The 21111-nt window shown below is 50.2% G+C and overlaps 1 protein-coding gene and 1 long non-coding RNA gene across 51 annotated transcripts in view; one reads left to right on the plus strand and one right to left on the minus strand.

Moving 5' to 3' along the window:
• Positions 1-2197: 2197 nt before the first annotated feature.
• On the minus strand, positions 2198-4419 carry LOC141408838 (uncharacterized). Its single transcript, XR_012425986.1, has 2 exons — positions 4240-4419; positions 2198-3917 (listed from the first exon to the last, which is right to left on the minus strand). It is a non-coding gene; the product is annotated as an uncharacterized lncRNA (long non-coding RNA).
• The window catches only part of MAPT (microtubule associated protein tau), a 132291-nt gene continuing 114523 nt past the window's right edge, over positions 3344-21111 (plus strand). For 40 of the 50 annotated variants that reach the window (XM_065531774.2, XM_065531781.2, XM_065531779.2 and 37 more), the window contains exon 1: positions 3344-3476. The gene's annotated coding sequence lies outside the window, so the exon portion shown is untranslated. Of the gene's footprint in view, positions 3477-4163; positions 4334-4929; positions 5055-19058; positions 19142-21111 lie in introns of those variants that run through there. The other 10 variants (XM_065531776.2, XM_074020006.1, XM_074020018.1 and 7 more) reach the window with 3 other exon arrangements.

A 21111-nucleotide genomic window follows, 5' to 3' on the forward strand; every position in this document is an offset into this window, starting at 1 on the left:
ATAATGAAATAAATAACTAGTATTTATAATAGTATAGTATTTATAATAATATGATAGTTTACCATTTGTCAGACGTTGTGTAAGAAACTTTATACATACACACACACATTTAATTCCTGTATCAATCAGCTTTGCTGTGGTAACAACTCCCCAAATCTTGGTGGCTTGCACAACAAATCTTTCTTTCTTTTTTTTTTTTCTTTCTTTCTTTCTTTTTTTTTTTTTTTTGAGACAAAGTCTTGCTCTGTCACCCAGGCTGGAGTGCAGTCGAATGATCTTGGCTCACTGCAACTTCTGCCTCCCAAGTTCAAGTGATTCTCCTGCCTCAGCCTCTCGAGTAGCTGGGATTACAGGCATGCGCCACCATGTCTGACTAATTTTTGTGATTTTAGTAGAGATGGGATTTTGCCATGTTGCTCAGGCTGGCCTTGAACTCCCGACCTCAAGCAATCCACCTGCCTCAGCCTCCCAAAGTGCTGGGATTACAGGCATGAGCCACTGCGCCCAGACCCAAATGTTTATTTCTTGCTTGTGTGACATGTACTTCCTTGAGTTTTTCCATCCTGGGATCTAAGCTGAAGGAACAGCTCTCTGGAGCCATGCCATTCTGGTGGTAGGAAGGAAGAGTAAAAGTGGTAGAACCTTGCAATGCCTCTTGAAGTGCCTGTTTGGAATGTCTACATCATGTAAATGGTCATGGACAAGGATGTATAATTCCTCACACTAAAAAAAGGGGAAACTGCTGGGAACAATGACCACATTTCAATCTTGCAAGGTGGATATTGATTCCACCCCCTCCCAACTTTCAGAGAGAAGAAGAGTAACTTTGCTGAACTCCTTCTAGAGACTGGAAATGTCCCTTCCAGTTGGGGTGATTAGGGAAGGCTTTGGTAAAATTTGAGCTAGAGTTTGAAGGTTAGGTAGACTACTGGTGGGTGAGGAAAGAACAAGGACCTTTGCAGGCAAAGGAAAACCTCAGAATTACAGAAGTGGGAAAGAGTTCTAGTCAAGCCACTTCAGCTGGCTACAGAGTAGGTGGGAAAGAAAAGAGGAGGACAATGGCTCAGATGATGGGGGTTGGGGGAACGGGGGGGCACTTGGAAGCTAAACTAAGGGGTTGAACCTCATTTAGGAGGCAGTTAGAAGCTTTTACATATTTTTGAGCAAGAGATTGCCATAATTAAAATGATCTGGGACAGGCGTGGTGGCTCACACCTGTAATTCCAGCACTTTGGGAGGCTGAGATGCTTGGGTCACCTGAGGTCAGGAGTTCGAGACCAGCCTGGCCAACATGGTGAATTCCCATCCTACTAAAATACAAAATTTAGCCAGGAGTGGTGGCACGTGCCTGTAATCCCAGTAGCTGGGAGGCTGAGACAGGAAAATTGCTTGAACCCGGGAAACAGAGCTTGCAGTGAGCTAAGATCGTGCCACTACACTCCAGCCTGGGCAACAGAGTGAGACCCCATCTCAAAAAAACAAAACAAACACAAAAAAACAAAAATAAATAAATAAATAAAATGATCACTTCTGGATACTGATCTAACTAGGGGTTGCAGGGTGGGCTGATATAGGGAGAAATTGGAGAGCAAGGAGATCACTAAGGTCCTTACATGTCCAGAACGAAGATAGAGGTCTTGAACTAGGATGGTGGCAGTTAGAACAACAACAAAAAGTCAATTCCAGGCTGAGTGCAGTGGCTCATGCCTGTAATCTCAATGCTTTGGGAGGCTGAGGTGGGAGAATCACTTGAGCCCAGGAGTTAGAGAGCAGCAGCCTGGGCAACATTGCAAGACCTCCTCTCTAAAAAAAGAAAGTTAGCCAGGTGTGGTGGTGCCCACCTGTAGTCCCAGCAACTCAGAAGGCTGAGTTGGGAAGATTGCTTGAGCCCCAGGAGTTCAAGGTTGCCATGAGCTATGACTGTGCCACTGCACTCCAGCCTGAGCAAGACCTTGTCTCCAAAAAAAGGTCAATTCCATTGACTTTTCTAAGGTGTACACCATCAAGGGGCAGTTCCATCCCCAGGCCATTGGCTCATGAGACATTCTGAAGTCAGAAGGCTAGGGCAGATCGCTTTCAGCAAGCCCCCACGGTGGTTCTCACTCCTACTTCTTTGGATATATGCCCCTCTGTTTAAAAATAAAGTTAATATGGATAAAAAAAAAAAGAAAGAAAGAAAAAGGTCAGTTCCAGAAACTCAGTGTGAATAAAGCATTTTACTTGCTTTTTCTATTAATCTATAACATATGTTGGTTTTTAAAAAATAATGTAAGAACCATGCAAATTGGAGCTTCAAGACAACTTCCCATCTCCCTAGGAGGAGACGGCTGCCCTAAACCCCCATACATAGAAATCCGCCCACTGCCAGGGCTTAAATTTGACGTTGGGGAAATGAAAAATCCAAGCTAAGGCCGAAGCTTGGGGCCTGGGTGACCAGTAGAATGAGGACCACTGGTCAGTTTCAGGCTGAGATGCCTCTTCCAGGGGACAATCTCCAGCTGGCCCTTAAACATTCAGACTTCAAACTCTACTTACAGCATAAAGATGTTTCAAAAGACGTGATACAAATAACTGTGTGTGCAAATGTTCTGCGATGTGTTAAGCACTATTTCAATTTGGTCTAATTTAAGATTTCTTTTCTAGCGTCACGGTTACATACATCATAGATCCAAATACTTTTTTTTAAAGTACAGTTCTACTGTATTGTAACTGAGTTAGCTTGCTTTAAGTGAATTTGTTAAGGAAAGGATTCACCTTGGTCAGTAACAAAAAAGATGGGAAAAAAGCAAGGAGAAAGGAAGCAGCCTGGGGAAAAGCGACCTTAGCCAGGGGGGCGATTTCGGGACTCGGAGGGTCGGGGTGGGCGGACTGGGGAGCTGGCCACGTGGAAGGTCGCTCAGGACCTCTCCAGGAGAGGACACCGCCTCAGGCTGACTGAAAGGAAAGGGGCAGGGGACCCACTGGCGGAGTCACTGGCCTTGCCCCGACCCCGCAGGGCCCGAAGGAAGACACCCACCCCTCCAACGAGACAAAGGCTCCAGCTATGGGAGGCGGAGAGTGCGCGTGCGCCATGGAACGCGCGTGCGCGCTGCGGTCAGCGCCGCGGCCTGAGGCGTAGGGGGAGGGGCACCGGGAAAGGGCAGCGCCGAGAGGAACCAGCCGGGAGGCGCCGGACAGCCGAGCGGCAGGGCGCTCGCGCGCGCCCACTGGTGGCCGGAGGAGAAGGCTCCCGCGGAGGCCGGGCTGCCCGCCCCCTCCCCTGGGGAGGCTCGCGCTCCCGCTGCTCGCGCCTGCGCCGCCTGCCGGCCTCGGGAACGCGCCCTCTTCGCCGGCGCGCGCCCTCGCAGTCACCGCCACCCACCAGCTCCGGCACCAACAGCAGCGCCGCTGCCACCGCCCACCTTCTGCCGCCGCCACCACAGCCACCTTCTCCTCCTCCGCTGTCCTCTCCCGTCCTCGCCTCTGTCGACTATCAGGTAAGCGCCGCGGCTCCGAAATCTGCCTCGCCGTCCGCCCCTGTGCACCCCTGCGCCGCCGCCCCTCGCCCTCAGCCTCCACAGACTGGGGCTTCGTGCGCCGGGCATCGGTCGGGGCGACCGCAGGGCCCCTCCTTGCCTCCCCTGCTCGGGGGCTGGGGCCAGGGCGGCCTGGAAAGGGACGTGAGCAAGGGATGCACGCACGCCTGAGTGCGCGCGTGTGTGTGTGCTGGAGGGTCTTCACCCGCTTCGCGCCGACCCCAGGTGGAGGCCGTGCCGGCAGGGTGGGGCGCGGCGGCGGTGACTTGGGGGAGGGGGCTGCCCTTCACTCTCGACCGCAGTCTTTTGCCGCAATGGGCGTGCGTGGGGGGGAGGGGTCCGATAACGACCCCCGAAACCGAACCTGAAATCCGCTGTCCCTGCCGCTGTTCGCCATCAGCCCTAAGGAAGATGTGGATCGGGTTCTAGAAAAGATGACTGACTCCCTGCACGCCCCTCCCTTTACCTCCCGAGCAGTGATTCCGACAGGGCCTTCACTGCCCCTGATTTTAGGCGGGGGCCGGCCCCCTCCCCTTTTCCTCCTTCAGAAACCCGTAGGGGACATTTGGGGGCTGGGAGGAATCGAGGAGATGGGGAGGGGTCCAGGCGCTGTCACTTTAGTTGCCCTTCCCCCTGCGCACGCCTGGCACAGAGACGCGAGCAGCGCCGTGCCTGAGAACAGTGCGAGGATCCCAGTGTGCACGCTCGCAAAGGCAGGGGTCACCTGGCCTGGCGATGTGGACGGAGTCGGCGGCCGCCGGTCCCCGCTCGCGGGCAGGCACAGCAGCAGCCATGCACTGACGGGCGCGGGGCTGCAGGTGCATCTCGGGGCGGGTTTCTTTCTCAGCGCTCCGCGCGCAGGGTGCCCGGCGTGTGCGCTCCCTGCCGGAGGCGCGGGGCTGGCGCGCAGGGCTCGCCCCTCACTGCGGCAGTGGGTGTGGATCCTGGTGGGCGAGGAGGGGGGAGGATAGGCTGTGCCTCCTCCCACTCCCGAGGTGCCATCTTTTTTCGGCGTGTCACGTCTTTACGGTGCCATGCCAAACCGGGTGGCCGGGCTTCGTAGGACAGGGCGGGGCCTGGCATTAAAGGGAGGGGGACAATCAGCGCTGAAATCTTGGCGTTTTGCTGCTGCGGGCGTGAGCGCTGGGGGCGTTCACCCAGCACCTTCTTCGGGGGCTCTTTGCTTTGTCTGTAGAGGTTACGTGATCTGCGCTCCCAGCCCTGGTTTCTGGCTTTTATTCTGAGGGTGTTTAGCCAACCTCCCCCCACCCCCAAGCACCTCTTTCCTTTTTCGTTCCTCATTTCCGAGCCCATTGTTGGATCTCGAGGCTTGCTGGGGTCGACGAACCCGAGTCAACCCCCCGACCCCCGGCACGCATGGAACGGGCGTGACCGCGCGCAGCCTCGTCTCGGAGTCTGCGGGCGCCAGGAAGCTTCTGAAGGGATGGGATTCGAGTCTCCGTGCTGCGCTGCGGGCGGCGGCAGAGGGATCACGCCCCTCCCAACACCCCGAGTGTCCTGAGGGCCAAGCCACACCAGGTTGCCCAACGAGGGACGCTGGCTACCCATTCGGGGATGGGTGGGGAGCCCCGGTGGGGCCTCTCCAGCTTTACGCCCTGTTGCTTCGCCTGGCGGGAGAATGTGAGGAGGGGGCATAAGGTTACTGGTGCTGCGGCCACACCCATTTTTCTGAGCCCACTGGAGGGGGCACAGAGGGGGAATTGCCATGGGAACCACAGGCGTCCGGAGAGGGGACCTTGGGGCTGGCCCCACCCCTTCCCTGGGGAGATTGGGGACCCTGGGGTAGGCGGGGCCGCGCCCAGTTGGCCTCCTGGAGGACACGGGAGGAAGCCCCCAACCCCTGCACCTGAGACTCTAATTGGCCTCTGGCGGCCGCAGATAGGCAGCCCTTGGGTGTATTTTTATTAATATTATGTCTGTACTGATTAATATTATTTATCGTAAATGCGGGATTTCACCCGTATCCAAGTTCACCGTACCCCCAAAACCGAGTCTGGGGCTGCAAGGAGAACTCCTGGCCAAGGCATCCGAGCCTCGCCCTCCTGTGATGAACCTGGTACGCGCCGTTTTCTGGTTAATTCTATCGCTGAAAACTGGTGCGGGGGGGCGCACTTCTGAGACGAACGAGCATCTAGGAGCTGAATCCTCCACGCGGGCTGCCCAGGTTGATCTGAATTTCCGGGGAATGGCTTGACTGGGGAACTAGAGCCCGCCCGGGACCAGGCTGACCTTCCTCGACGGTGGCGTCGAGGGCTGGAGCCTGAGTGCTGCGAGGCTTCCCGCATGGCTGAGCCACCGCGAGGGGTTGCAGAGCGGCTCAGGGGTCAGTTCAAGCATCTTCTCTCCTCCCTCGCCCCCAGACAGAGCTGGGCGCGGGATTCCGGTTCCAGATGGAGTGAGGGTCTCGGGACGGCCCTGGAAAAGGGGAGCCCACGGTCAAGGCTGCCTATTGCCATCTCGAGCAGAGATGTCACCTGCTGCCGTTGGAGGAAAGGGAGCCCGGTGGGGATGAGCGCATTTAGCCCAATGCTGGGAACAAAGCACAATCCGCGCTTCTGCGATTTCGCTCCATTTTGAAATGTGTTGGCGCTTTGGTTGGGCCACTGCGGTGGGCAAGGCCGGGGAAGGAGGGGGCTGCTGTTAATGGAGAAACCTCAGGGGGACGGTCCTTCGTGCAACAATTAGGAAACTCCATCCTGACTCTGTGCGCGCTTTAAGGAGATGGCTTCGCTCCAGGTCCTCGAGGGATGCAGCTTTGGCGCGGATGACGGTGGGGTGCTTGCCTCTGGAAATGTCTGGGCACGGATCCCGGGGCCATCGACGACTCCTCCCCATCCCCAGCAGGCGGGAGCTCTTACATTCCGAGCGACTGCTCTCACCCTCTGGCGCTCACACACCTGTAACTCCAAACCTCCGTCTCAGAATGGTCCGGGTTGGAAGGGATGATGGGGGCTCGGACAGCGACTGCCCAGCTCACCCCTCTGCGCGCTCAGGCTCCAGGCTCAGCAGGACCAATTTGAGTTATATCTGATCCCCCCTGCCCCCTTAACTGACCCATCCTACAGGAGACAGGGAAATGTCTTTCCTACCGCGGTTGATTCTAGGGTGTCATTTTGTGTTTTGCGATGGCTGCTTATATTTACTATATAAGAATTGTTTATTTTCCATCTCCAAATCCTCCCTCTACATAAATAAATAAATGGATAAACAGATAAGTGTGTCCCCCGCCCCCACCCCCGCTAGGCAGGTCTGGAGTGACCCTTGAAGCTCATCCATTCCTTGGCCAAGTTTGCCTCCCTAACAGATATTTATACAGCAATAACCCGGCTTGGCTCTTGGGTTCACCTTTAGACGATTTGGGGAAGGGGCTTGTTGGCTTTGCTGGTTTTTGGATGAGTGACAGTCCATGACTGTTCCTGCTGGAAGGGCGTGGCTTTTAAGTGGTTTCTAATATCAGGCACTGCTCCTCTGAGAGGAACAAAAGAAATGGATACCTGCCCATAAATTGCTAGAAAACTTAGAATTGGTTTGATTGAGGAAAGGTTAGATTTATTCCGGTTGGAAAAAGAGGCCTTTCTATTAAAGGGGCCCTTTGACCCTCATGCCCTTGGAGGTCAGTGCCAGCCTGGAGATGTGATAAGATTGTGGTTTTCCTTCTGCCTTTTTAACATCCGTTGATACAGTCCATTTGTTGAAAATTTTAAGAAACGTGTTTTATTCCACTTTCCCTCAGCATTTAATGTGTTTTTCCTTCTGCCTTTTTAACATCCGTTGATACAGTCCATTTGTTGAAAATTTTAAGAAACGTGTTTTATTCCACTTTCCCTCAGCATTTATGTGTGTGGCTTCAGTGGCTCTGTGGCTACATGTACAAACACATGTTGTTTTTCCAATTGGACATGTTATAATTTTCCAACTGGACCTTGCCTTCTATTGATGTATTTATTTAGCATCTTCCTTACTCCCTCCTTGAAAAAGACTCACTCAAAAACAAGTAAAAACAACCGTAGGGGCCTAATACAGTGCTAGACATACAAGAGGTATCCGGTCCATACCAAATGGATTTTATCCATGAAGGATAAATGGGGAAACACAGGTTAAGAGAAACAGAAGGTGGGGCTTTATTTATGGTCACGGCAGAAGGAAGGTCTGGGGACAAACTCAGTTCAGTCTATCCCAGCCCTGTGTCCCAGTGATGCTTAGCTGCCTGTGCTCTTGGGCCACCTCCTCCCGCCCCCTCCCCCTCCCCACTGCAGCACTCCCATAGCCTGGTCCCTATGGCCCACCTCCCTCTTATTGGCCAGAGGTGAAGATGAGAGGAAAGGAGAGAGACCACCCTCTACCCTAGGGAAGGAAGACCCTGCCCTGGCACCTTTTGGTACTTGGTGCAGTAGGTCGGTGGGAAGCGGGTGGGAAACCACATTTGACTCTGCTCCTTCCTCCGCCACCACTTTCCTCATCACCGTGTTCAGAGACCCCCAAAGCCCCTTCACACTCCCAGAAACAGCCCCCTGGTCATTCCTAACTTGCCATGCCCAGGAGTTAGGCGCTTCCACTAGTGACAGGGAGCTGGCGTTTGGGGGGCACCTCAGCAGGTGATGGGGAGAGAAGCCTGCAGCCTCACCAGCTGGGCTGCAGCAGAGAGAGGAGCCCTCATGTTCCAGCAGGGACTCTCAGCTGTTTGCCTGTAAAACCATGCTTCTCACCTGGGGGCCACTGAGATGTCTAGAGAGATGTTTTTATTTTCACAACTTGAGGAGGGTGCTACTGACATCTCGTAGATAGAGGCCAGGGATGCTGCTGAACATCCTACATGGCACAGGACAGTCTCCTACATCAAAATATGACCCAACCCCAGTGTTACCACTGCTGGGGCTGACACTGGCATTGCTACCTTAATTACATTCATTGATTGTCTTCTAGGAGCCCTGTTCTAAGTGCTTGTCTCAGATTATCTCATTTAATCCTCACAACAATTCCCCTATGTAGCAGGTGCTGTTATTATCTCCATGCTGGGGAAACTGAAGCACAGAGAGGGTTAGTAACTTGCTAAAGGTCATAGAGCCAGTGGGTGGTGGAGCTGGGTGCCTGCCACTAGCTCCCTCCCCTCTCAGCCACACGTGGGTTTACTTGGCCATTGTGGACTAGTCTGGGAACCCAAATATGATCTATAACATTGACCCAGTAGATATTGATTCTAAAACCACTGTTTCACAAATGAACTTTTACAAGAGTCTGTAATTGGAGCATGACCCAGAATAAGTTTAGGGAGATGTGGAGTTTAAAGCTCTCAATTTCTTATCTGGCCCCGACACAGAGAGCAAGGCATTTCACTCTACCTTGGTGCTCTGTTTATAAAACAAAGAGCAAATATCTCTTCCCAAGGTCCTTAAACTTCTACTCCCTAATGCAGGGTTTCTGGACTGATCTGCCAGATGAAGGGGCAGCTGGTTTGATTGACCCAGGGAAGGCTGGAAATCAAGACTGGGGGATCAAGATGTAGATTCAGTGTGGCCAAGTCAAGTCTCTGTGGTTTAGGGACATCAGATGCCCAGCTTAGGTTCTGTACCTCGGCAAGGTAAAAGCGTTGGTGCCCACTGATGAGGCCAGCTCTGAGATTGTGGGTGTGGGTTGAGTTGGGTGGGCATAGGCAAGTCCTCATGTAAGAATCCCTTGGCAAAGATAGGCCCGGGAGGCTTTTCTCACTTCCTGGGGCCCAGGCTTTGCAATAAATATTCCATTATACTATGGTGCCTTGGGGCTACCTGAGAATCCTCTGTCTCGCCCCTGTTGCCTTGCCAAAGAGGTTGCTGTCCAAGAATTCCTTTCCTGTCTCCAGATGCCATGCTCCTGCCACCTCTGCCAGGTGCCCTGCCTGCCCAGATGGCTCCCACCTGAGTATGAGGAGGAGTTTGAGGCTGGCCCAGGACAGGTTTTGAGCTTTCTGGGTTCTCCGGTTAGGAAGCTTTCTGTAAGCATGCAGATACAATGGGCATCAGCAAAATACAAACTGGAACAATTTCCAGGTATATTCCCTTAATTTTCTTTGCTTTTTTCATATTTCATCAGGCTCCATGCTGAGCCCAATCAGGGACCTGATAAAAATCCAAACACCATGTCAGCGAGTCCCCAAGAAATGCATTTTGTGCCAAGGCTATTCAAGGAAGTTTTGGGAGCAGCTCAAGGGCAGACACTGTTACCCTTCCCCCAGGTCCCCAGTGCAGGGCAGTGTCCTGCATGTGGAGGCAGTTTGGCCTAATGGTTAAGGAGGCAGGCTCTGATTGGGCCTCCTGGACATAACTCCCAGCTCCCTGCTCACTGTGGGACCTAAGCCATGTTGTTTAGCTGTTTGGAGAGTTTTTTGTCATCCATAACTTGGAGTATGATGGTGCCTGTCTCACGGGTTGCCATGGGGTTCAAACAAGCTAACCTGGTACTCACCAGGGCCCTACACATAGTAACTGCTCAGTAAATCGCATCATTGGCAGTGTCCTATGGATAAGTGCTTGTGATTGGCTGAATGAGCAGAGGGGTCTAAAGACCCTGGTGATGGAATCAGTTGTACAGATAAATTGTTACACTGAGTAGGGATCAAGTTAGGAAAAGTGGGTAACTGCCCAGCTCCCCTGCAGCCAAACTTTGGGCAGACGTGGACCCTCTGAAAATTGCACACACCCATGTTTTTTTTTTTTGTTTTTTTTTTTTTTGAGACGGAGTCTCGCTCTGTCGCCCAGGCTGGAGTGCAGTGGCCGGATCTCAGCTCACTGCAAGCTCCGCCTCCCGGGTTTACGCCATTCTCCTGCCTCAGCCTCCTGAGTAGCTGGGACTACAGGCGCCCGCCACCTCGCCCGGCTAGTTTTTTGTATTTTTAGTAGAGACGGGGTTTCACCGTGTTAGCCAGGATGGTCTCGATCTCCTGACCTCGTGATCCGCCCATCTCGGCCTCCCAAAGTGCTGGGATTACAGGCTTGAGCCACCGCGCCCGGCCTCACACACCCATGTTTAAATGTACACACAGAACTCTTGCCACAGGCAAGCGGAGATTTGTCATCTGCTGTCCCTGCTTCATATTCTTCCTGAAATCCACTCCATGCCAGGAATAAACTGCATGCTCTCCACCAGCCCAAACCGACCTGCCCTCCCTCCAGTCATCCCGGGAAGGGTGACCTGGCTTAGTACATTGGGTTCAGAGATCTTTCCAGTTTACTTGTTGAATAAAAAGTGAGGGCTGATTAAGAAAGTAATGGCAGTCAGGGAAGGCGAAGGAGGTGAAGAAGAGATTTTACAAATGAAGTAATTCAACGGAGTGCTGACGTTGGTAAACTGGCGAACAGGTTTCAGGGTGGTCGGTTGAGAGTAGAGTAGAAAAGGGTTAAATAAAGCAAACTTGTGGTGTACTGAATCTTAGGAATTCCATGTATCCAATAAGTATAGTCATTTATGAATTAATAAATTAGGCCTAAGAAGCCTTCTTATCCCTTAAATCAAGACTGAGTAACAATATATCAGTTTTAAAAAGTCATTACATCAGAAAATAATGTAAATGATACACATAGATTTTCAAGATTTTACTTTAACTGAAACTATATAAATGTAAATTCGTTCACCCATCTTTTGACACAGGGCCCAGGTCTTCTCTTGGTGTCTGATCAGCCAGTTGAAATTTCGTGTCTCTCTTGCCTGTGCCATATTAATAATGCACTGTCTGGGTCTTCCGATTTCAGTTTGGATTTTGGATTTATATTGTGGAGTCATCTGAATGCAGAATCCCTCAGGGATTTTACTTTTTTCTTTTTTTGCATGGTCTTTACCATCCTGTTTGATAGTAAATATTACTCACCTTTGTGAAGTCTTTCTAAAACATTCAACTTAATTTTCTTAAAATCATTGAATGATTTGAAGAGCTTATCCTTCCCTCTGCACTTGTATTCCCTCAGCTTGCACTTTATTTATTTATTTATTTATTTATTTATTTATTTATTTATTGAGACAGAGTCTCGCTGTGTCGCCCAGGCTCGAGTGCAGTGGTGCGATCTCGGCTCACTGCAACCTCCACCTCCTGGGTTCAAGCAATTCTGCCTCAGCCTCCCCAGTAGCCGGGACTACAAGTACACACCATAATGCTCATTTGATTTTTGTATTTTTGTAGAGATGGGGTTATGCCATGTTGTCCAGGCTGGTCCTGAACTTCTGACCCAGGTGATCCACCCACCTCGGCCTCCCAAAGTGCTGGGATTACAGGCGGGAGCCACCATGCCTGGCCAGCTTGCACCTTAGTTAGGGTATGTGATTATTATAGCAAGTCTGGTGTACGTAGAAGATTTTGAATGGGCACAGGTGACCTTTAGGAAGTGCTGGGCTATGGTAAGAGGCAGTCCTAACTGCAGATCAGGCTGTGAGGACCCCAGCCTTGCATGTTGACAGACCTTCATGTCTTATTCGTACAGGGTATCAGAAGAACACCTACTGGGGAAACTTTTAAATAAGTAAAAGGTGGGCGTCCTCCCCGCCTGTCTTCCGTCTGTCTGCCAGGACTAGCACAGCACTTTGAAGTCATTCACATGGAATCCCAACTTAAGAGGGCACTACAAAATCCTCTCCATCAGACTGAAAATAAGTTTAAATTCCCTTTCTTATATTAACTCCCCTGAGGAAAGAGTCTTAGATCAATGTCCAATACTAAAAACAGTTTTAAATCAGCGAGTGAGAATTAAATCTGAAACCATTGATAATAACGTTTCATTCATTCCTCTCCTTTGGCCTCATCCACCCTACTGCTAAATCCAGGCATCAAAGAGAAGAGGGACATAATTATCTCTGGTCCCAGCTGCTGGTTTTCCTTCCAGCCTATGGCCCAGTTTTCCGTTTTACTGAGAAGGCTGGTGATGTTGGCTTGGGATCTACATCTGCAGTTGTACCACAAAAAGTCCAGGGATGCACTTGCATCCTTGTATCCGCCTCCCTGGGATAGCAAGGATATTAGAAGACCCCCGGATCCATAATTGCTTGTCACGTTATCTGCAGATGCCACAGAATGCCAAGAACAAAGTGCTGGGAAGGACCAATTCATGGAACCATGGGACGGTGCTCGTCCCCCAGCGTAAAGGACAGCTCCTCCTCCTGAATTGCAGCCAACATTCTAAATCGTGTGTCAACAGAGTTGTCCTGGATCGGATCCAGTTCTCCCATTGATTTGCAGGTCACTTCAGGGGTGCCTGTTCCAGTTGTTCTTAATTGAATGCTGGCAGCAAACTATTGTCTTACCTCATCCCTCTACCATGGCCTATTCCTCAAAAAGAGACTTCTTGGGTAATCACGGCAACATCAGGCAGGCCGGGCGCGGTGGCTCACGCCTGTAATCCCAGCGCTTTGGGAGGCGGAGGCGGGTGGATCACAAGGTTAGGAGATTGAGACCATCCTGGTTAACACGGTGAAACCCTGTCTCTACTAAAAATACAAAAAATTAGCCAAGCGTGGTGGCAGGTGCCTGTAGTCTCAGCTACTCAGGAGGCTGAGGCGGGAGAATGGCTTGAACCCGGGAGGCGGAGGTTGCAGTGAGCCGAGATTGTGCCACTGTACTCTATCCTGGATGACAGAGCAAGATTTCATCTCAAAAAAAAAAAAAAAAAAAAAAAAGATTCTCTTTGGTTTTATATGTATATAAATGAGGCCAGGCTCGGTAGCTCACACTTGTAATCCCAGCATTGTGGGAGGATCGCTTGAAGCCAGGAGTCTGAGACTAGCCTGGGCAACAAAGCAAGACCCTGTCTTTACAAAAGAAAACTAAAAATTAGCTGGGCGTGATGGCATGCTTCTGTAGCCCTGTCTACTTGGGAGGCTGAAGCAGGAGGATCACTTGAGCCCGAAGTTCAAGGCTACAGTGAACTATGATTGTCCCACTGCACTCCAGCCTGGGTAACACAGCAAGGTCCTGTCTCTAAACATTTTTTAAAAATTCTATTTATATTTACATGTATTTAAATGTGAATATTCACTACCTATTTGTTGCATGCCTGGATTTTTTATATTGGGCTTGCTGAAAACCTGAACAGCTTTCTACTTGACAATGCATCAGAATTTAAATCAGCGTGTTAATAAGCCAAGCAAAGGTTATATAGGCAAATAAAACTGTTGTCTGTAACCTCCTGTAACATTGGAGCACAGCAAAAATCATGGTATAGACACATATGAACCTGTCCCTTTCATAGCTGCTCACTGCCAGGAAACATCAGGAATAGCCGTTTGGAAGAGTCACCGGCCCTCCCACCATCCGTTTTCTGTCTTGTCTTTTCCCTATGAGCAGGGGAAATTCCCCACTGGCCCCAATCCCCGGTGCAGCGGCTCAGCCTCTGCCTCTGCCGCCGCTTTCCATGAGGCCAGCTTAGAAACAGAGGATTTTGCAGAACATCCCTAAATCCGCTTGAATAAAGGAGTGATCATTCATAAACTCACCTGAACCTTCTTAAAACCTATTTAATATTTTTCCCGGATAATCCTATCGAGATAACTTGCGTCCTGGGCTTCTCTCCACCAGGTTCAGTTCTTCCTTTAGTGGTGAAGTTCCTCCCTTCTTAGCATCTCAGCTGTGCCTGAGAAAAGGCCAGCGGTAGCTGCACTCTGTTCCCTGTGGAGTGTTAATAAAGACTGAATAAATTGAAATAAATCCCTTTCAATGTCACTAAAGTGCTATAAATAATCATGAACCAATGTTTGATGGCGGATGAGAAATGCAAGAAAAAATTTTTAATCAGTAGGATTCATGTTATAAGTTGACAGTCTGGGCCAGGTTAAAAAAATAAAAATAAAAAGACTTTAAGAAAGATCTTATCATTTGTTACCAGCAAGACTGAATTCCAGAAGCGAGCCACACCCTCATTTTGTGGGCCCCTGTTATCACTGGCTGCTTAGGGTTGCCAAGCCCTGAATTCATTTGTCAACTAAGAGGTTTTTGGCCAAGATTAAGGTTTCCCATGCCTCCATATTTCCATCTGAGAAATGGAGATTATGCTGTCTTCCCCCTCAGAATGGATGATAATGTGGTCTCTCTTCTCTTCTCATAGTCATAGAACTGAAATAAAACAACTTAAGAGAATTCCTTTGAGCTTCTCAAAAGTGCTGCAGGACTAGGGGATGCCTCCCGGGAGCCGCAGTCGGGTGCTGATCTGAAGTCTTTGGTGGGCTGACTTTAGCCTGACCTGAAATAGTATAGCTGCTGCCACCTGGCTCCCTTAGTGCCAGACTGTGCAGCTGGTTCCTAGGGGTGAGGGCTGAGCCAGCAAGGTCTGTGCCCAGGAGGGATGCATGGGTGGCCACAGAACAGCCTGCACTGATCTTGTCTGTCCCCTGCTTTAGAAGGAAGGAGACCCAAACCAGGATGCAAGACAGTGGGTGGCGGTGCCTTGAGCATGACCTCAAGTGATTTCCAGCCCCTGCCAGTGCTGACTTCTCTGGGGAAGGGCTGGGACTTCCTTCTGAGCTCAAGTCATGACCCTTACATAGAATTTCCTGGGAGCTTTTCCATTTTTCTGGAGTTTTCAGTTTCTTCCTAACCAGACAGGGACTTGGTACAGAATCTCATATTCTAATTATGCCCAGGAGCAACCTCTCCCCACCACTTACAGCGTTTAGCATGTGACAGGAATTGATTAAGGCATGAGTGATTAAATTAAAGCCAGGCATTGACTTGGATGGTGTAATATTCTGATGACTGTTTGGTGGCAAAGGCACGGGGCAGACTCATTAATTGAACTGCTTGCACCTGGAATTTGAATTGAGCCAGAGCGGGGCTGAAGTCAGTTTGCCTTCACCCTGTGAATGGAGGGTTTCTCCGGAGCATGGATGGTGGGAGGTATTTCAGGATGTATGCGTAACCCCCACCCTGGCAATGGCACATCTTTTCTCCAGCGTGGCCAGGTTTGAGTGCCAGTCCTGGGTGTCCATAGCCTTGCGTTTTAGTAAAATGCTGCCCCCATTACCACCTGGTCTGTCCACTTCGGTCACTGGAATTTGCCGTCTTCCAGTCCCCAGTGTGGCAAGCCGTGGAGACTCAAGCTCTTCCCCCTCCACATCCTGGAACAGACCCGCCAGTTTCTTCCAGGCATTGCCTCAGTTTGCCCCTCTCTTTCCAGTCACACTCTCACCAGCGATAACATGATTTTAGGCCTTATCACCTCACCCTCGGATCCTTATGGAAACAATGAGTTGTTCCCTGTTTCAGTTCCAAAATTCATATCCAATCCGTTTTGCGTGCCATTGCCAAATTCTTCCCAGAGCAACCCCGTCACCTGCCCTGGCCCTCTCCACGTGTGGTCCTGCCATGAGCATCACCTGCTAAGCCAAGCTGGCCTCGAGCTGCCTGCCTGGGTCCCCACACCTTGGCTCACCTCCCTGCCCAGTCCCACCTCCTGCTTCCTGCCAGCCTGCCCTGTGGCTCCTTCATAGACACCGTGCTCTTTCTGCCCCTTGCTCACCCATGGCAGCTTTGCCCCTCTCTCCCTGCCCTACCCCATATGTAAATCGCCCTGACCTTCCTCAGTGTCCATCCTCCCTGAAGCTTTCCCCAGCCTTGACACTCAAGGTCCAGAGGCTGCGCGTTTCCTCTTACCTGTGGCAGAGCCGCGCTCCTCAGTGCTCACAGTTCCCCTCTTGCCCCCGCTTCCTGTGTAGGACTCATCTGCCCACAGGTTGCACGTCTTATGAAGGCAAGGACTGTGTCTTACGTGACTTTCCTTCTCCAGTCACAGAGCTGGGCACATATATAGCTCAAAACCCTCTTGATTAACACAGGTGGATGCTGAGAAATCAAACAGGCGATGTCAAATGAGCTCTCCTTATTTAAATCAAGTCAGTTCTCCACCTCCTAGTTACTCAGTTCCAGTACTGTATATACTTGGAAATAATAAAAACCACATTTCCTTTAAAACATTCTATAATTGTTCCTTTGCCCTACTTCAGACTGACTTAACACACTCCCCATTGGTCCAAATGAGTTTTGCCATACGAAGATGCTGATAATAATAGCAGCAGTGGATTATTCTACTAAAACCATTGCCTCGTTAATCCTCAGTCCCAACGAGGTGGGGATTATTATCCTCATTTTGCAGAGAAGCAAACTGAGGCTCAGAGATTTCACAGCTGGGGAGGGAGCCAGATCATGCTTCTGTCCAGGCCCAAGCTCTCCCCCGCTTGCCTTCCTGCCTCTGCAACCTCAGAGCATCCCCCATCTGGTTCCACTGGCTATGCTAGTTGTGCGGGAACCAAAAGCCCCGTCTCTAGTGCTGAGGACTGGAGAAGCCATGGCCTCCAGGCTCTGTGAATGGGTCACATGTAACCTGAGCCTGGAGAAATTGTTTGAAACTGAAGGCAAGCCTCTAAACCAGGCTGCTGCTTCATGGCGCCGGTGACGGCAGAACCAAATTTAGTGCTGTGGGCAGGTCCACACTTATCAGAAAGAGAAGCTCATTTTTCTTCTGGCTCACATCAAGCATGAAAAATGTTCACACACACACCCCACACACACACACACTCCGGAGGGGTCCATGTGGCTAGAGGCTGGAAGATGTGGATGAGAGAAGCCTGGCGGGTAAGCCCAGGGAAGATGACATTCAGCTTCCCAGACAGTGTCTACAGGGAGAAATTTAATTAAAAGTGGGGCGGGTTCCCTGAGCAAGGAAACAAAGTCAGCCCTCTACGGTTAAGAAAAAGGGTCACAGTGAGAGGAAAGGTGAAGAGACTGAGTCTGTATTTTCCAGTCTGTTGGGCGACACGCCTGATCCCCCTTCCTCAAAAATCCACTTGACTTTCCCCATGTCTACACCAGTGTGGTTCACACTCTGGGACAAGGAAAAGGGGGAGTGATGGGGAACAGAGAAGGGAGGAGCTCACACAGCTGAGGCTGGGGTTATGCATATCGAATTACTTAGAATTTGCAACCTCACAGGGTACTTTTATGGCATTGAAATACACTTCCCACAGCCACCCTCCCTCTAACTAAAAGCAAGAGTCATTTCTCAGTTCTGGTCTTGCCGCCCACCTTCTCCTCCACATTTTAAAAAATCCACCGGCTGCAAAGTGAAGACACCATATGTGAGATCCCACCCTAGTTTCTGTTTTATCAGGGTTTGGAGCAGGTGGAGCAGGCAGAGGGATCATTTCAGCCTGTGCATTGTATTAAGTATTAAGCGTGAGTGCTGAGTCATTCTTCAAGAAAAGTTTTATGAAGCACCCAAAACTGAAGGGTGGAGCCACCTGGAGACAGTAGCCTCAGTCCTGGCCCTGAGCACAGCCTGCATAGGCCCCTCTGGATCCCGGCGGGAGCTGCAGAGTGTGGGCACCTTGGCACACAGCCCTGAGTGCAAAATTAGGAGCTGGGCAGAGGGCATCTCTGTCGCCATTGGGAAGCCCAGGGCACACTGGTCATAGCCGTAGACCACGAGCACCCTACACCCGGGGGACAGATGCGACCAGTGTGCCCTGGGCTGCCCAATGGCAACAGAGAGATTGACACCTGGACCCCGTGTCACAGGGACTCCACTACCAAGACTCCCGAGACTGCCACCTTCCAGTGGGATAAGCCCTGCCTCCTACTGGGCCCACAATGTACAGAGAACACTTGGGACGACCTGGCTTTCTGGATACACAAATATTGATCCAATCTGGGCTAATTAGAAGGTCAGTCCCAGTAAAAAATCAAAGTCAGCTGGGTGTGAGGCTCACTCCTGTAATCCCAGCACTTTGAAAGGGCAAGGCAGGCAGATCATTTGAAGCCAGAAGTTCAAGACCAGCCTGGGCAACATAGCAAAACCCTGTCTCTACTAAAAATACAAATAATTAGGCTGGGTGTGGTGGCTCATGCCTATAATCCCAACACTTTGGGAGGCCGAGGCAGGTAGACACCTGAGGTCAGGAGTTTGAGACCAGCCTGGCCAACACAGCAAAACCCCGTCTGTACTAAAAACACAAAAATTAGCCAAGCGTGATGGCATGCACCTGTAATCCTGGCTACCGGGGAGGCTGAGACAGGAGAGAATCATTTGAATCCAGGAGGCAGAGTTGCAGTGAGCTGAGATTGGACCATTACACTCCAGCCTGGGTGATACAGCAAGACTCTGTCTCAAAAAAAAAAAAAAAAAAGCTGGACCTGGTGGTGCACTACCTGTAATCCCAGCTATTTGGAGGCTGAGGCTCAAGAATCACTTGAACCCGGGAGGCAGTGGTTGCAGTGAGCCGAGTCCAGCCTGGGTGACAGAGTGAGTGAGACTCCATTTCAAAAAAATAATAAATCTGAGTCACTTTAATATTCTTATTTGGATGTCAACCTCTAGGTGTTTGAGACAGGGGAGTGACATGGGGGCACGGTGTAACCTCACACTTGGGAAGCCCACATGATGCGATATCAGGGTGCTGGGAGGTCCCCCCACTCCCTAAATTACTAACAAGTGGATAGTACTTTGCAGTTTATATGATCTTATTTGATTCTTGACATGAGCCTGTGAGTGAAAAATTCCTTCCCCTCTTCTACAGATTAGGACATTGAGATTCAGGGAGCTTCAGCGGGATTCAGGAAGTCAAGTGGCACCTGGAGTCCCGCGGCTAATTTGAGGCTGGTAGGAGAGTCGAACCCAGGACTTGTGCTTCTCACGCCTGGGTTTCTGCTTCCTAGTGCATGGTCTTCCCCCTAGCTTTCCCATTCACTGCTTTAGCCTAGGGCTCTTACCCTTTATTAAACTGCCAGTGCCTCCCTGCTTTTCTTGCCCAAAGACAAAAAAGTGTTTTTGTTTCTGTTTTGTTTTTCATAGGGCAGAGACCTGGAATTTCAGCTTGAGAACTTATACCATATGATAAATAAATCATCAACAGATGGCTTTTTCCTTAAAAAAAAAAAAAAAAACTCTAAGATGTATATGCAGGGAGGCATAATTTGTGCCAAAAAGTGCTCACCACACTGTAGTCATGGGGGCAGGAGGCAGCCGCAGGTGAAGGGAGAAATCTCAGAGTCCAAGCAGCCCCCTTCTGGGCTGAACTGGGGAGCTGGGGGCACTGCCAGCCCTGCCAGGTTCTCCTAGGAGGCGGCAGTTCATATGGCCGTGGGAGGAGGCAGAGGGAGCCTCATGTGTACCCACATTTCCAGGGATCCAGAAGACAGAAGGAGGAAAACTACCATCATGTTAAAGCAGACAGTTAGGTAACACATCCTGAAATACAAGTTATTTTTTCCACATCTAAAGGCTAAAAATAGTTGCTAGAATTTAAAGATAATTGGTAAATGAGTTTCTATCCTTCTAGTTTCACATCAAATGGAATCACGCTGCCTTCACATTACTAGTGCCCGTTATTTGTGTTTAATTTCCACAATGTTGTCTAATTCCACTCTTTGGGCTTCCCCAGGGATCCAGACTCCCTCACTCGCCCGTCGCGGGGAAATGCTTTATTTATCTTTGTGTCCTCTGAGCTGGGCATAGCACATGGCACTGAATAAGCACTCAGTAATTGATTCGTGAATGAATAAATGGATGAGTGGGTGAGTTCAATATCGACTACAAAACCCCTAAGGCCACATGCTAGTGAGTGGCTGCGCCTGTAGTCCCAGCTGCTTGGGAATCTGAGGCAGGAGGATCTCTTGAGCCCAGGAGTTTGAAACCAGCCTGGGCGATATAGCGAGAACCTATCTCAAATGACAAAAACAGGGCCAGGTGCAATGGCTTACGCCTGGAATCCCAGCGCTTTAGGAGACCGAGATGGGAGGATCACTTGAGGCCAGGAGTTCAAGACCAGCCTGGGCAACATAGGGAGACCCTGTCACTACAATTTTTTTTTTTTTTTTTTAATTAGCTGGGCATGGCGGCGTGCACTTGTAGTTCCAGATACTCGGGAAGCTGAGGCAGGCAGATCACTTGAGCCCAGGAAATTAAGGCTGCAGCGAGCCATGATGGCACCACTGCATTGCAGCCTGGGCGTCAGAATGAGACCTGTTCTCAAAAAACAAACAAACAACAACAAAAAAGTACAGCCTTTCTTAAAGAGACTTGAGAACAGAAAGGGGAACAGATGCATAACTTATATATTTATTTGTTCATCTTTCCACCTTCCTGGAAGGTAGAGGGGAACCGGTCTGCATTTGGAGTTTTGAGTGCTAAAAGTGGGAATCATGCACTGTTTGCCATGATCTGTTCAAAAGTTAAGCCAAATGCCTTAGATTCTCCTGAAAACTGGAATGCCACTGTAAGCTATGAGCCCCACTTCAAAGATAAAAGATCTTGATGAACAGGGTTGGGTCTGTGGACTGGGCCTCTCCCCGCCAAACAAGGAAGGGTGGTGACCAGTTGAAGGCAAATCACTTAAATCCTTACCGTCTCCTAATAGGTGTGGTCCCAGGTAGGGCTGTCAGAATTAGCAAATTAAAACATAGGGCATCTATGTAAATTAGAATTTCAGATAACAACAAATAATTGGCATAGGCTGCATAATGTCCCCCAAAGATATCAGGTCCTAATCTCCAGAACCTGTAAATGTGATCTGATTTGGAAAAGGGGTCTTTGCAGATGTGGTTAAATTAAGGATTTTGAGATGGGGGAAT

Source organism: Macaca fascicularis, chromosome 16 (genome assembly GCF_037993035.2).
Source record: "Macaca fascicularis isolate 582-1 chromosome 16, T2T-MFA8v1.1".
NCBI classification, from domain to species: domain Eukaryota; kingdom Metazoa; phylum Chordata; class Mammalia; order Primates; family Cercopithecidae; genus Macaca; species Macaca fascicularis.